The following is a 13,828-nucleotide window of genomic DNA, read 5'->3' on the forward strand; positions in this document are numbered from 1 at the left end:
ATCTGACTCAGGACCATTGACTTGGGTGTCTGCCTGAACGGAGGTGAACAGGGTGTTTCAGACTGTGCATTTGCATCCAGAACGGCCTCCATAATTGGGTTGGGCTCAGGAACCTTGCAGGTTTCTCCTAATCAGGAGGGTTTGGGCAACTGTGATCGGCTGAGTTTCCTTGGGGATGACAGGCAGTCCTGTGGTGTGACTCCAGGGGCCCCATCCTGGAGGGCATGTGAGCCATGGTTTTGGGAGAGAAATCTGCAAACACAAACTCGGGATAGGGTTAGTGGCGAGGTATTCACAGGCACAATGCATAGACCTGGAAGGCAGCATGTCAGGAACTATAAATCAGGTGACTCGAAGGCAGTAGCCCAGGCTCTTGTATCTGGATTGTGTATCCACAATGGCCTCAGAATGCAGGTGTGGACTTATCAGTCCATGGGAGATTTTTCCTCTCAAGGATCCTGGGGCTCCCCATAGTTTGGTGGCATTCTCAGGGAAGGAAAGAGGGCTGTTTTCCATCTTAGGGCTGTACTAAAACAGGGATTCCAGTGACGGGGAAAGCACACCCCCAATGACCATGGAAGCTCAGGAACATGGTAGTTTTCTTCTGGTGGCTCTGGCTAGAAGTACAAAGGCCTTGAGTTGACACTGAATCTCTTGCAGATGGGTCACAATGCTTGTTTCTTACCACGGAGATATTAGAATGTGCTGGTGGCTAAGGGGCCATGCAGGATTCTCCCACCCGGAGGGTTTGACACAGGTCTAAGGGCATGATTTCCTTCTGGGGACAGGAGATGTTCTGTTCTGTGGCTCAGGAACCACATGTTATATCATAAGTTGGTATTCCAGAACAGGCCTCTGAGGACAAATGCCTGAACACCTAATCTAGGGTTCCAGTGAGGTCCTAGGGGCATGTCAGTTTTAATCTTCTGACTCAGGACCATTGACTTGAGTGTCTGTTGGATGTAGGTGATCAGGATGTTTCATAATACACATTTACTTCCAGAGCAGCCTCCAATATTGTGGTGGACTCAGGGACCTTAAAGTTTTCTCCTAATCTGGAGGACTTGGGAAACTGTGACAGGCAAGTTTTTCTTGGGGATGACAGGCACAGTCCTGTGGTTTGGCTCCAGAGACCCCATCCTGGAGGGCATTTGAGCCATGGTTTTGGGAGAGAAATCTGCAAGCATAAACTCGGGTTAGGGTTAGTGGCGAGGTGATCACAGGCCCAATGCACAGACCTGGATGGCAGCTCATCAGGAACTGTACTTAGGGGGACTTGAAAGAGGTAGCACAGGATTTTCTATCTGCATTGTGTGTCCAGGATGGCCTCGGATTGCAGGCGTGGTCTCATGGGTCCATGGGATATTTTTCCTGTCTAAGGAACCTGGCAGCTCACAATACTTTGGTGGCTTCTTCAGGGAAGAGAAGAGTGCTGTTTTCCATCTAAGGGGTTGCCCAAAAGAGAAATTTCAGAGATGGGAACGGGGTGTGGGCACCTGGAAAATCTCACCAAGGGTTAGAATTTGGGCCTAGGAGTGTACTAGACTGGCAAAGCAGGATCCTGGTAGTGAAACTGAGAGTGCTTGTCTGAAAGCATGCTCAGGCTGAGGGTCACAATGCCTCTTTGATCCAAGGGCGGCCATCAGGAGTGGGTGTGGTCTCATAGGCAATGCAGCTGGCTCCCACACTGATGGTTGGACACCCATCCCAACAGCCAGGTTTCATGCCATGGGGAAGTAGGAGTTTTCTATTGTGCTTCAAGTTCCCCCATTGGAAGGGACTCCAACAAAAGACTGAGGACAGATGCCTGAATACCAAGGATGGGTAGATATGACGGACTTGAGCCATGGCCGGACTGCATGCTGGATATGGGTCCCACCCTCTGGGTGGATGACACGATGTCGGGGCTCAGGCTCTGTCAGACACAGCACTAGTGGTCAGGGCAGCCTATAAATCGGGGACCCCTCTAGGGCTGAGCAGATTGATCCTCATGTGGGGTTTCTGGGCTGACTCACCAGGCACTTCTTCTTTCTATGGGGAAGGCAGAATGCTGCGTTGTGGCTCCAGAATTCCCTCGCAACAAGGCTTGGAGATCAGTAGGGTGAGGATGGAATTGTAAAACCAAGCTAGGGTTCAGTCCAGTGCCAAGCAGAAGGCAGTTCCAATATGTAGTGCCTTATTTGAGAAACCAGCACCCGAGTAAGGGCTGTTGTCAGATGTTTGCCCACACTGGAGTTTGTATCTATGATGATCAACAAATGGAGGGCTGGTGTCAAGAAGCCACGGAGGATTTCCCATGCTGAGGTTTGTGAGATGCTCCAAACAGCAATGTTTCCTTCTACTGGACATGTGGAGTCTGGTTTGTTTGTTCTAGGTTCCCCCATGTGGAAAGTTTGGGTAGCGGAGCACTACCGCATGGACACCTGGAAAGCAAACCTCCATTCTCCGTTGCAGCTGAGGAACATGGCAGATTTGTTCTGGTGGCTCTGGTGTGAAGTACCAAGGGCCATGAATTCACATGGAATCTCTTTCAGATGGGTTACAGTGTTGGTTTTTTACCAAGCAACGATTAGAATTTCCTGGTGCTAAGGGGCCAAGCAGGATTCTACTACCTGGAGGGTTTGACAGAGTTCAAAGAACACGGTTTCTTTCTGGGGAGAGGAGATGTACTTGTTATATCATGTTATATCATAAGTTGGTATTCCAGAAAAAAAAACCTCTGAGGACAATAATTGTAAACCTAATCTAGGATTCCAGTGACATCCTAGGGTCATGTCAGGTTTAATCTTCTGACTCAGCACCATTGACTTTGGCGTCTGTCAGATGTAGGTGATCAGGGTGTTTCAGATTCTGCATTTGAATACAGAGCAGCGTCCAATATGGCGGTGAGCCCAGGCGCCTTTGAGGTTTCTCCTAATCTCGATGGTTTGGGAAACTGGGACGGGCAAATTTTCCTTGGGGATGGCAGGCACAGCCCTGTGGTGTGGCTTCAAAAACCCCATCCTTGAGGATATATGAGCCATGGTTTTGGGAGAGTAGACTGAAAACTCAAACTCGGGATAGGCTTAGTGGTGAGATGATCACAGGCCCAATGCATTGATCTGGAGGAGAGCTCATCAGAAACTGTTATTAGGGTGACTGGAAAGCAGTAGCACAGGCTTTCCTATCTGGATTGTATGTTTGGATGGCCTCAGAATGCATATGTGGTCTCATAGGTCCATGGGAGATTTTTCTTCCTTAAGGATCCTGGCGGCTCCTAATAGTTTGGTGGCTTTCTCAGGGAAGGGGAGAATGCTGTTTTTCATCTTAGGGGTGCACTATAACAAGGATTCTGGAGACAGGTCTGGGTGCCAAGAGATTCCCAACAAGGGTTAGGATTTGTGCCTAGCGGCATACCAGCCCTGAAATGCCGGATCCTGGTGGTGCAATAGAGAGGGCTTATTTGAAAGCATGCAGAGGTTGAGGGTCACAATGCCTGTCTTTCCCCAGGCGACCCATAGGAGTGGGCATGGTCCCATTGCCCATGCAGCTGGCTCCCTCTCTGAGGGTTGGACACCCATCCCAACAGCTAGGTTTCATGCCATGGGGAAGGAGCAGTTCGCTATTGGGCTTCAGGTTCCCCCATTGGCAGGGATTCCAGCAAAGATTTGGGGACTTATGCCCGAATACTATGGATGGGTAGAGAGGATGGATTGAGCTATGGCTGGATATGGGAACCACTCTCTGGGTGGCTGACACGAAGTCATATCTCAGGCTCTGTCAGACACAACATTAATGGCCAGGGCAACTGATAAATCGGGGATCCTCGGGGGTTGAGCAATGATCCTCATGGGGGGTTTCTGGACAGTCTTACCAGGCAATTCTTCTTTCTATGGGGAAGCAGAATGCTGCATTGTGGATCCGTAATTCCCTATCAAGAGGGCCTGGGGACCAGTCAGGTGAGGATGGAATTATAAACACTAGCTATGGTTCAATTCTGTTCTAAGCGGTAGGCAGTTCCAAAGGGTAGTGGCTTATTTGAGATAGCCAGCACCTGAGTAAGGGGGGATGTCAGATATTTGCTCACACTGGAGTTAGTGTCTATAATGTCTGACAAATGGAGGGGTGGTGTCAAGAGGCTATGGAGAATTCCCCATGCTGAGGCTTTTGAGATGATCCAAACAGCAAGTGTTCCTTCTACTGGACAGGTGGAGTCTGCTTTGGTTGCTCCACAGTCCTCCACGTGGAAAGTTTGGGTAGTAGAGCTCTCCTGCATGGATGCCTGGAAAGCACACGTCCATTGACCATTGCAGCTGAGGATCATGGCATGTTCCTTCTGTTTCCTCTGCAGCGCAGTACCAAGGCCTGGAGTTGACATGGAATCTCTTGCAGATGTTTCACTATGCTGGTTTGTTATGAGAGATATCTTAAAATGTGCTGATGGCTAAGAGGCCATGCAGGATTCTCCCACCTTGAGGGTTTTATACAGGTCCAAGGGCACGATTGGTTTCTAGGGACAGGAGATGTTTTGTTGTGTGGCTCAGGGACCACATGTTGTGTCCTAATTTGGTATTCCAGAACAGACGACAAATGTCTGAAAACCTAATTAAGAGATCCAGTGAGGTCCTAGGGGCATGTCAGGTTCAATCTTCTGAATCAGGCCCATTGACTTGGGTGTCTGCCTTGATGGAGGTGATCAGGGTGTTTCAGACTGTGCATTAGCAACCAGTCCAGCCTCCAATACTGGGAAGGGCTCAGGGGCCGTACAGGTTCCTCCTAAACTGGAGGGTATGGGCAAATGTGACGGCCATAGTTTCCTTGGGGATTGGAGACAGTCCTCTGGTGTGGCTACAGAGACCTCATCCTGGAAGGCATGTGAGCCATGGTTTTGGGTGAGAAGTCTGCATACACAAACTCGGGTTAGGGTTAGTGGAGAGGTGATCACAGGCCCAATGCATAGACCTGGAGGGCAGCTTATCAGGAACTGTAATTAGGGTGCCTCGAAAGCGGTAGCACAGGCTTTTATATCTGGATTATGTGTCCAGGATGGCCTGCGAATGCAGGTGTGGTCTCATGGGTCCATGGGAGACTTTCCTCTCTTTGGAACCTGCTGGCTCCCTGTAATTTGGTGGTTTTTTTGTGGAAGGGAAGAGTGATGGTTTCCAACTTATGTGTGCCCCAAAATATGGATTCCAGAGATGGGCTCTGTGTCTGGGCGCCTGAAAAATTCCACCAAGGGTTAAGATTTGGGTCTAGGGGCGTACCAGGCCTTCAAAGCCCAATCCTGATGGTGCAACTGAGAGGCCTGGCTTGAAAGCATGCTCAAGCTCGGGGTCACAATGCCTGTTTGTCCCCAGGGCAGCCCTCAGGAGTGGGAACGGTCTCATTGGTAATGCACCTAGTTCCCACTCTGAGGGGTGGAAACCCATCCCCAAAGCCACGTTTTATGCCTTGGGGAAATAGGACTTTTGTATTGTGCTTCAGGGTCCCCCATTGGCAGGGATTCCAGCAAAGGTCTGGGAAGAGTGGCCTGAATACTAAGGATGGGTAGAGATGACTGCCTTGGGCCATCTCTGGTCTCACATGCTGGATATGGGCCTGGCTCTCTGGGTGGCTGACAAGAGGTCGGGGCTCAGACTATGTCAGACACAGCAGTAGTGGCCAGTGTACCTATAAATTGGGGTTCCCTTGAGGGCCGAGCAGACAGATCCTCATGTGGGATTTTCTGGCAGTCTCAGCAGGCACATCTTCTTTCTATGGGGAAGACAGAATGCTGTGTTGTGGCTCCAAAATTCCTCATCAAGAGAGCGTGAGGATGAGCACGATGAGGAAGGAATTGTAAACCCAAGCCACGGTTATATTCAGTGCCAGGCTGAAGACAGTTCCAATGTGCAGAGCCTTATTCGAGATATCCAGCTTGTAAGTAAGGGCGGATGTCAGATGTTTTCTCACACTGGAGTTTTTATCTATGATGACGAACAAATTGAGGGGTGGTGTCAAGAGGATCTGTAGGATTTCCCTCGCTGAGGCTTGTGAGATGCTCCAAACAGAATGGTTTCCTTCTACTAGACAGATGGAGTCTGGTTTGTTTCCTTCAGGGTCCCCCATGTGGAAAGTTTGGGTAGTGGATCTCTCTTGCATGGATGCCTGGAAAGCACACCCACATTGAGCATTGCAGCTGAGGAACATGGGAGGTTCGTTCCGGTGGCTGTGGGGTAAAGTACCAAGGCCTTGAGTTGACATTGAATATTTTGCAGAAAGACCACAATGATGGTTTGTTACCAGGGAGATATTCGAATGTGTTGGTGGGTAAGGTGCCGTACAGGATTCTCCTACCCTGAGGGATTGGCACAGTTCAATGAGCACGGTTTCCTTCTGGGGACAGGACATGTTCTCTTGGCCCAGGGCCCAAATGTTGTATCATAAGTTGGTATTCCAGAACAGGCCCCTGAGAACAGATTCCTGAAAACCTAATTGAGGGTTCCAATGTGGTCCTAGGGGCATGTCAGGTTTAATCTTCTGACTCAGGACCATTGACTTGGATGTCTGCATGGATGTAGGTGATCAGGTTTTTTCAGACTGTGCATTTCTGTCCACAATGACTGCTGATAAAGGGATGGGATCAGGGCCTTGCTGCTTTCTCCTAATCTGGAAGGTTTGGCAACTGTGATGGGCACAGTTTCTTTGGAGATGGAAGGCACAGTCCTGTGGTTTGGCTCCAGAGACCCCATCCTTGAAGGCATGTGAGCCATGGTTTTGGGATTGAAGTCTGCACACACAAATTCGGGTTAGGGTTAGTGGAGTGGTGGTCGCAGGCCCAATGCATAGACCTAGATGGAAACACGTCAGGAAAAGTAAATAGGACGACTGGAAGACGGTAGCACAGGGTTTTCTATCTGGATTGTGTGTCCAGTATGGGTTGGGAATGCAGGTGTGGTCTCATTGGTCCATGGGAGACTTTTCCTCTCTAAGGATCCTGGTGGCTCTCCATAGATTGTTGTCTTTTTCAGAGAAGGGAAGAGTGCTCTTTTCCATCTTAGGGGTGCTGCAAAACAGGGATTCCTGAGACGGGCTCTGGGTCTGGGCTCCTGCAAAATCCCACCATATGTTAGGATTTGGGCCTAGGGCGTACCAGGCAAGCAAAGCAGGATCCTGGTAGTGCAACTGAGAGGGCTTGTTTGAAAGCATGCTCAGGCTGAGGGTCACAATGCCTCTTTGTGCCCAGGCCAGCCCTCAGGAGTGTGCATGGTCTTATTGTCCATGCAGCTTTCTCCCACTTTGAGAGTTGGACACCCATCCCAACAGCCAGACTTCCTGCCATGGGAAAGAAGAGTTCTCTATTGTCCTTCAGGTACCCTCATTGGCAGTGTTTCCAGCGAAGGTCTGGGGACAGGTGCCTGAATACCAAGGATGTGTAGAGATGACGGACTTGGGCCATGGCCGGTCTCACATGCTCTCAGTGTGGCTGACACTATTTCGGGGCTCATGCTCTGTCAGACACAGCACTAGTGGCAAAGGCACCCTTTTAATTGGGGTTCCCTCCAGGGTCAATCAGATGATCCTCATGTGGGGTTTCTGGGTAGATTCACCAGGCACTTCTTTCTATAGGGCATGCAGAATGCTACGTTGTTGCTAAAGAATTCCCTATCAAGAGGGATAGGGGACCAGTAGGGTGAGGATGGATGTGTAAACACAAGCTACAGTTCAATTCAGTGCCATGCGGAATCCACTTCCAATGTGAAGCGGCTTATTGCCGATATCCAGCAGCCGAGTAAGGGCGGATGTCAGATATTTGCTTCCACTGGAGTGTGTGTCTATGATGACCATCAAAAGAGGGGTGGCGTAATTAACCCATGTAGGATTTCCCACACCAAGGCCTGTGATATGCTCCAAACTGCAAGGTCCTTCTCCTTGAAAGGTGGAGTCCAGTTTGTTTGCTCCAGGGTCACGCAAGTGGAAAGTATGGGTAGCAGAGTTCTCCCACATGGATGCCTGGAAAGCGTACCTCCATTGACCTTTGAAGCTGAGGAACATGACAGGTTCATTCTGGTGGCACTGGGGCGAAGTTCCAAGGCCTTGAATTGACATGGAATCTCTTTCAGAGGGGTCACAATGCTGGATTGTTACCAGGGAGATCATAGAATGTGCTGGTGGCTAAGGTGCTGTGCAGGATTCTCCTACCCTGAGGGTTTGCAGAGGTCAAAGATCATGGTTTCTTTCTGGGGACAGGAGATGTTCTGGGGTGTGGCTCAGAGAAAATCTGTTGTATTCCAGAACAGGCCTCTGAGGACAGATGCCTGAACACCTAATCTAGGGTTCCAATGAGGTCCTAGGGGTATATCACTTTCAATCCTCTGACTAAGGACCATTGATTTGGTTGTCTGCCTGGATGTAGGTAAGCAGGGTGATTCAAACTACACATTTGCATCCAGAGTGGCCAACAATATTGGGGAGGGTTCAGGCGCCTTGCAGGTTTCTCCTAATTTGGAATGTTTGGGCAACTGTGATGGGCACAGTTTCCTTGGGGATGGCAGGCACAGTACTGTGGTCTGGCTCCAGGGACCCTATCCTGGAGGGCATGTGAGCCATGGTTTTGAGAGCGAAGTCTGTAAACAAAAATTCGGTTTAGGGTTAGTGGTGAGGTGATCACAGGCCCAATACATAGACATGGAAGGCAGCTTGTCAGGAACTGTAAATCGGATGACTCAAAGGTGGTAGCACAGGCTTTTGTATCTGAATTGTGTGTCCAGGATGGCCTTGGAATGCAGGTGTGGACTCAGGGATCCATGGGAGATTTTTCTGCTCTAAAGATCATGGCACCTCTCATTTTTTGGTGGCTTTCTTGGGAAAGGGAAGAGTGCTGTTTTCCATCTTACAGGTGCCCCAGAACAGGGATTCATGGAAGGGCTCTGGGTTTGGGCCCTTGGAAAATCTCACCACGTATTAGGATTTGGGCCAAGGGGCATACCAGGCCTACAATGCGGGGTCCTGAAGGTGCAACAGAGAGCGTTTGTTTGAAAGCATGCTCAGGCTTCGGGTCAAAATGCCTGTTTGTGCCCAGAGCGGCCCTCGTCAGTGGGCGTGGTCTCATTGGCCATGCAGTGGCTCCCACTCAGAGGGTTGGACACCCTTCCCAACAGTTAGGATTCATGCCATGGGGAAGGAGGAGTTCTCTATTGGACTTCAGGTTCCCCCATTGGCAGGGATTCCAGCAAAGGTCTGGTGACAGATGACTGAATACCAAGGATGGGTAGAGGTGATGGTGTAGGGCCATGGCCGGTCCCACATGATAGATATGGGTCCCGCTGTCTGGGTGGCTGAGACTAGGTCGGGGCTCAGGCTCTGTCTGACACAGCACTAGTGGCCAGGGAATCCTTTACGCTGGGGTTCCCTCTAGGTCTGAACAGATTGATCCTCATGTGGGGTTTCTTGGCAGACTCACCAGGCACTTCTTCTTTCGTGGGGAAGGCAGAATGCTGCATTGTGGCTCTAGAATTCCCTTTCAAAAGGCCTTTGGTACCAGTAGAGTGAGGATGAAATTGTAAACACATGCTATGGTTCAACTCAGTGCTAAGCCGAAGGCAGTTCCAATGTGCAGCAGCTTGTTCGAGATATCCAGCACCTAAGTAAGGGCGGCTGTCAGATATATGCTCACACTGGAGTTTGTGTCTATGATGAGTGAGAAATGGAGGGGTGGCGTCAAGAAGTCATGGAGGATTTCCCATGCCAAGGCTTGTGAGATGCTCCAAACAGCAAGGTCCTTCGCCTGGACAGGTGGAGTCTGGTTTGTTTGCTCCAGTGTCCCCCATGTGGAAAGTATGGGTAGGAGAGCTCTCCCATATGGATGCCTGGAAAGCACACCTCCATTGTCCTTTGCCGATGGGGAACATGACAGGTATGCTATGATGGCTCTGGGGTGATGGACCAAGGACTTGAGTTGACATGGAATCTCTTGCAGATGGGTCACAATGCTGGTTTGTTACCAGGGTGTTTTTAGAATGTGTTGGTGGTTAAGGTGCCTTGCAGGATTCTCCTACCCTTAGGGTTTGGTACTGGTCAAGGAGCACAGTGTCCTTCTGGGGAAAGGAGATGTTCTGTTGTGTGGCCCAGGGACAACATTTTGTATCCTAAATTGGTATTCCAGAAAAGACCACTGAGGACAGATGTTTTAAATCTTAATCTAGGGTTCCAGTTCTTTCCTAGGGGCATGTCAGTTTCAATTTTCTGACTCAGTACCATTGACATGGGTGTCAGTCTGGATGTAGGTCATCAGGTTGTTTCAGACTATGCATTTGCTTCCAGAGCGGCCGCCAATATTGGGGTGGGCTCAGGGCTCTTGCAGGTTTCTCATAATCTGGAAGGTTTGGGCAACTGTGACATGCACAGTGTCCTTGGGGATGGCAGCAGTCCTATGGTGTGGCTCCAGAGACCCCATCCTGGAGGGCATATGAGCCATGGTTTTTGGAGAGAAATCTGCAATCTCAAATTCCTGTTAAGGTTAGTGTCGTGGAGGTCGCAGGCCCAATGCATAGACCTGGAGGGGACCTCCTCAGGATCTGTAATTAGGGTGATGGGAAGGTGGTATCACAGGCTTTTCTATCTGGATTGTGTGTCCAGGATGGCCTCGGTATGCAGGTGTGGTCTCATGGGTCCATGGAACACTTTTCCTTTCTAAGGATCCTGGTGGCTCCCCATAGTTTTGTGGCTTTTTCAGCGAAGGGAAGAATGCTGTTTTCCATCTTAGGGGTGGTGCAAAACAGGGAATATAGAGACTGGCTGTGGATCTAACTCAGAATTCTGCATGTCCCACAGAAAGAAGAATTGTGTGGTAAGACTGCCCAGAAACCCCACATGGGGATTCACCCTCATGGCCCTCGATGGCACCTTAATATGATAGGCCGCCATGAGCACTCAGGCTCTGTCTGACACAGCCTGAGACACGACCTATAGTCTGGCATGTGGTCAGTGGGCCCCATAACCTGCTGGTGGGACCTGCCTTGTCCCAATGCCATCACATCTACTCAACCTGGATATTCAGGTATCTCTCCCCAGACCGTAGCTCAAATTCCTGAGTATGGGGGAACCTGATGCACAAGAGTTCTACTCATTCCAGATGGCAGGAAACCTGGCGGTTGAGATGGGTGTTCAACCCTCAGAGTGGGAAACAGCTGCATGGCCCATGAGACCATGGCCACTCTTGGTAGCCACCCTGGGCACAGACATTGTGACCCTCAGTGTTTGCCTGCTGTCAAACAAATGCCCTCGGTAGCTAGACCAGGATCCTGCTGAGCGTTCCTGCAAGGTCCCTAGAGCCAAATCCTCACCCTCGTTTGTGTTTCATGGCACCCAGACCCCGAAAATGTCTCTGGAATCCCACATTTGGGTATTCCCTGAGACGGAAACAGCAGTCTTCCCTTCCACCAGAGACACCAAACTCTTAGGAGCTGGGCAGAATCCCCATAGACAAAAAATCTCCCATGGCATCATGAAGCCGCCACCCCTACCATGTGCGACCGTCCTGGACATACAATCCAGACAGAAAAGCCAGAACTACTGCCTCCAAGACAGAGTAGTTTCAGTACACTATGCACTGCCCTCAGGGCCTGCATATTGGGCCTGTGATCACCTTGGCCCTCACCCTAACCAAAGTTCGAATTTTCAGATTTCTGTCCCCAAAGCCCTGGCCCACATGACCTCCAGGATGGGGACTCTGGAGCCACAGCAGACAACTGTGCCTAACCTCCCGAAGGAAATTCTGCCCTTCACTGTTGCCCAAATCCTGAAGATTAGGAGCAATGTACAAAGCCCCTGAGCCCGCCACAATTGCCAGAAAAACTCTGAACCGAAATGTGCATTCTGGCACAGCATGAGCACCTGCCTCCAGGCAGACATCCATGTGAAAGGCCTTGAGTCAGATGATTGACCCTGACATGCCCCGGGGACTTCATCAATACCATAGATTAGATTTGCAGGCACCTGTCCCCAAAGGCTTTTTCTCCAATACCAACTTATATTCTAACATGTGGTCCATGAGCCACACAAAAGAACCTCTTCTGTCCCCAGGAGGATAGCTTGCTCTTTGTAGTTTTGTCCAAGACTCAGTGTAGGAGAATCATGCATGGCCCCTGACCACCCCAACACTCTATATCTCCCTGGATTCAAACCATCATTATGATCCAACAGCATGAAACCCCATGTCAACTCAGGCCACTTGGACGTTCGCCCCAGAGTCACCAGAACGAACCTGCCATGTTCCTCAGTTGCAATGGTCAATGGAGGTGTGATTTCCAGGCATCCATTTTAGAGATCTATGCTACCCAAACATTCCATATGGGTACCCTGGAGCAAACAAACCAGACTGTCCCTGTGGAGTAAAAGAAAACCTTGCTGTTTGGATCATCTCACAAGCCCCAGCGTGGGAAATCCTCCATGGCCTTGTGACCCCACCCCTCCATTTGGTGGTCATCATAGACACAGAGACCAGTGTGATCAAGCATCTGACATCAGCCCTTACTCAGGTGCTGGTATCTCGAGTCAGCTGCTGCACACTCGAATTGCCTTCCACTTGGCACTGAATTTAACCATAGCTTGTGTTTACAATTTTATCCTCACCCTCCTTGTCCCCAATCCCTCTGGAAAGGGAGTTCTGAAGCCAAAATGCAGCATTCTGCCTCCCCCACAAAAGAAGACGTGCCTGGTGAGTCTGCCCAGAAACCCCACATGAGGATCCACCTTCATGACCTTCAACGGCAACCTAATATCATAGGCCTCCATGGGCACTCGGGCTCTGTCTAACACAGCCTGAGCCTCGACTTCTAGTCAGACACACAGAGAGTTCACCCCATATCCTGCAGGTGGGACCTGTTGTGGCCTGAAGCCATCACATCTACTCAACCTGCGTATTCAGGCATGTCTCTCCAGACCATAGCTCAAATCCCTGCCTATGGGGGAACCTGAAGCACAGAAGTACCCCCTCTAACCGATGGCAGGAATCTTGGCCATGGAGACCTTGGAATGTGGCAGGGGTTCAGGGACTCTGCAAGATTCTCCAACCCGAAGGGTTTGACACAGCTCCAACAAGGAAGTTTCCCATGTGGAGAAGAGAGGTGTTCTGTTTGGTGCCTCAAGAAAGCCCCATATGCTGGTCTTAGATCCCAGGTCTCTGAGGAGTGACACCTGGATACCAAAGCAAGAGTTCAGATTAGGGCCTATGGGCCTGTCCGGTTCAATCTTCTGTCTCTTTGGACATCTGTCTGCGTGTCTGCATGGAGGTAGTTGCTCAGCTTGTGTCAGAATGCCCCTGTTATGTCCAGGGCGGCTTATAGTAGTGGGATGTCCTTGGGGACCTTGAGGTTTCTTGTATTCTGTAGGGTTGTGGCCAATGGGATGGGCACAGTTTCCTAGGAGAGAGCAAGCACAGTCCTGTGTTGTGGCTCCAGAGGCCCCAGCCTGGAGGCTGTGTGTGCCAGGACTGTGGGGACAGACGTCCGAAAACACAAACTCGGTTCAGATTTGGGACCGAGGTTATGACAGGCCTCATCTACAGTCCGTGAATGGATCACCTCGGGATATAAAAGGGGGGCAAGTGGGAGGCGGTCACTCACAGTTTTGTCTCTGGATGCTGTGTCAACCATGGCCGTTTAATGTAGGGGTGTCTTCATGTGCCGAGGAAGAATATTCACTCTCTGGTGATTTGCTCAGCTCCCTAGCGTTTGAGGTCATTCTATGGGAAGGGAAGAGTCCTGTATTCTGCCTCAGGTGTCCCCCCAATAGCGGGATTTTAGAGCGGAGCAGTGGGTACTGAAAACTGCACTACCTGCCCTCTGGTAAGGCCTGGAGGACTATGTGC

The sequence above is a fragment of the Neovison vison genome, chromosome 4 (assembly GCF_020171115.1).
Source record: "Neovison vison isolate M4711 chromosome 4, ASM_NN_V1, whole genome shotgun sequence".
Taxonomy (NCBI): domain Eukaryota; kingdom Metazoa; phylum Chordata; class Mammalia; order Carnivora; family Mustelidae; genus Neogale; species Neogale vison.